The following is a 3585-nucleotide window of genomic DNA, read 5'->3' on the forward strand; positions in this document are numbered from 1 at the left end:
TTGGTTATAACTTTTAGTATGTTTTAAAGTTCAGATGTTGTCATACACTGTGTATCTTTTTGTAACTTGCTTTCTTCCTCCACGTTACATTGGAGTAACTCATCCTTGCAGATACACCAGCTCTTGGCGTCTGTTCAGGGCTGTATGATATTCCACCGTCCAAATATACTGGGATCCATCGATTAAGTCTCCAGTCACAGACACTTAGGTTATTCTGACTCTGTAGTTCCTACCGCAAATGCTGCAATTTTTCACTCTTAACTTCTTCCTTGAGTCAGTGTCTCTTAAGCATCTTTGTTGAGAAGTGCCCTGCTCGTGTGTCACTGTGCATGCCTTCACCAACTCCAGAGGGTGCAAATTTCACCACAAAGGGGTTGTTCCCAAACTATGCTGCCAGCAGGTGTGGGACTGGCTGTTCCATATGTTAACCCACGGCCACCATCGTCGGATGTTCCAAGTGTGGACAGCCTGGTCATTGTGAAATGTCTTAGGAACTTTATTTTCTATTTTATGTATTTTTTACAGGGTGATGCTCACGTAGAAAAGGACACAAAATAAGGTCAAAACTTGATGGCTTTTCATAGAGTGGGCACTGCCGGTAACTGGCTCTAGGTCCAGGAAGTGGGGATACCCACCCCCGACACCATCTAAGGCCTCTTCCAGGGGCCCCTGGCCCCACCATCCCTGAGTAACCTCTGCCCCATCCTCTAGCAGGAATGATGTGCTCTGAGTAGTGTGAATTGCACCGGACATGGTTCCTTTTGTTGACAGTCTTCACCTTCACCTTTAGGCACTCAGGTGGGTCTCACCTCATACAGTGAGGGAGCTATCTCATCTTTGTATTCTCTGGGAGACTTTGTGTCACTTTGGAGACATTTATTCCTAGACCATCTCTGGTATGGTCTTGGCAGGTAGATTCTAAATCCTGATTCAGTTTCTTTAGGGCCTAAAGGTTATTTATGTTTCTAATAAATTCACCATCAGATCAGATCAGTCGCTCAGTCATGTCCGACTCTTTGCGACCCCATGAATCACAGCATGCCAGGCCTCCCTGTCCATCACCAGCTCCCGGAGTTCACTCAGACTCACGTCCATCGAGTCAGTGATGCCATCCAGCCATCTCATCCTCTGTCATCCCCTTCTCCTCTTGCCCCCAATCCCTCCCAGCATCAGAGTCTTTTCCAATGAGTCAACTCTTCGCATGAGGTGGCCAAAGTACTGGAGTTTCAGCTTTAGCATCATTCCTTCCAAAGAAATCCCAGGGCTGAAAGTTTTAATATCTTCAGAAAATTTATTGGGACAAAATTGTTGAAATAGCCAATGATTATTTTTAACATCTCTCTTACTCCTGTAGTTCTGGCATAATTTTCAGTCCCAGTTTCCTAGGGGCCTTTATTGGGCCTTCCATTTTATTCTGCCAGCCAGTTCCACAAGCCAAAGACTTATCTTTTCAGAGAACCATCTTTTGACCTTGTCGGTCTCTGTGGATAACTGTTTCTGTTTAATTTCTGCCCCTGATTTTGCTATGCATATATTGAATGCTTTTAACTACTTTTCCATGATGCTTTTCATAGACAAGCTTCTGAAAACAGCACAGATATTTTCAACATGTCATACAGAGGAACAAAGTCAAAAGGGAAAGGTCAGTCCCTTGTTTCAAAGGGACAGTAAAGTCAGTTTCTTGCCTGTTGTGACGGGGTATCATCTTGTGGTAAATACCATTTTACGGGGTCTCTAGCTGAAATTCTTTGACGAATTCAAAAGATTCACATGTATTTATACACTGCGTGCAATTTTTTTTTAGGCCACTGTGACATCTCCTCATGAAATTGGAAATTCTTTGAGACAAAATGTACCCCAACTATTAGTTAACAAAGTCTCATTTCAGCAAGATTCATCTAAAGCTAGAGAAAAGTAATTGAAAAATTTCAGATTTTGAATACATTACCCTTGAATGCCGTTGGTCTGCTTGCTCTGCCGTGTTCTGAGAAGGGCATGTGTCTGTTCTGTGTCGGAGCTTTGTCTTTCTTCCTTGGAATCCGCCAGGTTTTGTCACTTCTGAGAAGTCCCCTCTTGGTTGTCCTTTGTGGGCAACCTGCTCCTTTTGTGACCAACCAGGTGCTAGGCCATCTCTGTCAGTAGGAATTGACGAGAGGTCAGGTGAGAAATTCAGGCAGGGCTTTACTGGGGCTCGTGCTGCAGTGGAGGCGGGGAGAACAAGTAACACATGCCCTGCTCGCCCTCCGAGGAGGTGCGTGAGCTGGTTCCTGGATGAGGGTGGTGGCAGGTCCAGATGTCAGGCCAGAGAGGCGTCCTGGATGGTCTGCCCACCCTCTTCGTGGTGGTGTGTGCAGGGGGTGTGAGCAGGACCCTGCCTTTGCCCTGACACCTTGGAAGTGGCAGTTGGGTTTTTGGTCTTTTTGAATCTTTTGTCCACACTCTGTCCCAACTGCACACGCAGGCAGTTACTTGTAGTCCCTCTCGTTCCTTGGTACCTGTAGCTGGAGGCGCCGTTTGTCCAGGTGCAGGCCCTACAGCGAAGGCCCCAGGCCCAGCGCATCTCCCCGGTGCTGTGGATGCTTGCTGACCTGAGTGTTCTCTGTTTTCACCACGTGGATTTCTTCATAATTGGGTGCTTTCTTTTCTGGAGTCTGGTCTCTGCCCCTGAGTGTCGCCTCTCCCCGCTTCTCTCTGGAGAGCCGTGTGGCGTGTGCTGACCCTTCTCTGTCTCCCAAGACTGCTGGCTGCTTGTCATTTTTTGATAAATGTCTTAGTTTCTGTGTAATTTTTTTCAGGTCAGTGTCTGGTTCGTGTGCACTGGTCTCCCCAACTTGCCATCCCACCCAGGCTGCGGACTTTTATTGCAATGATTTTTATATGTTTTGGCTTTAGCAGTTGTCTTTGATTCTCTCAGGTATATCTGTTTTAAAAAAATAGTATCTTATTCCTTTCTCAAGTTTTTCATCCCATTTTTTAGTTCCTTGGATGTTAAAGCACGCTTGCTTACAAGTCTGTGGATAAGAACCCACAGCATGAAGTTCTGGGGACATCTGTTGTGTCTGCCACCCTTGGTGTGTGGACATGTGTCCACACGCACCGTGTTGGGGGTTGTGAGCTCACGCTCAGGTTCTCAGTTGTGTTAACGCTGCCCAGTAGCCTGGGGGCCTCAGGGAAGTGTGTGCTGGAGCCAGGTGCAGCTCATTGTAAGCCATGTCTCACGGAGCACTCCTGAGTCAGTAAAGACCCACCTTACAGATGGGAACATTGATGTGATAGGCATGTGGCTACCCAGGCGACAGTGTCTTGTAGATGTGGTATAACCCCTGCCAGGCACGTGATGATGGGGTGCTGAGCCCCCTAGGTATTAGGGGAATTAAATGGAAGTGGTCTTGTCCAGGCTTCAGAGACAAGAAAGGAGAGCAGGCAGGCCTCCAACCTTGTTCCTGACCTGTCTGGACACTGCCCTGACTATGTGCCTGCTCACAAGTGAAAACTGAGAAGCACTACAGATAACTTAGGGAGCAGGTCTTGGAATTCTTGAGCCTGTGGAGGAGGTCTGGCCAACCACACTTGGGGTTTAGCCAC

The sequence above is a fragment of the Bison bison genome, unplaced genomic scaffold (assembly GCF_000754665.1).
Source record: "Bison bison bison isolate TAMUID 2011002044 unplaced genomic scaffold, Bison_UMD1.0 scf7180017864037, whole genome shotgun sequence".
NCBI lineage: Eukaryota > Metazoa > Chordata > Mammalia > Artiodactyla > Bovidae > Bison > Bison bison.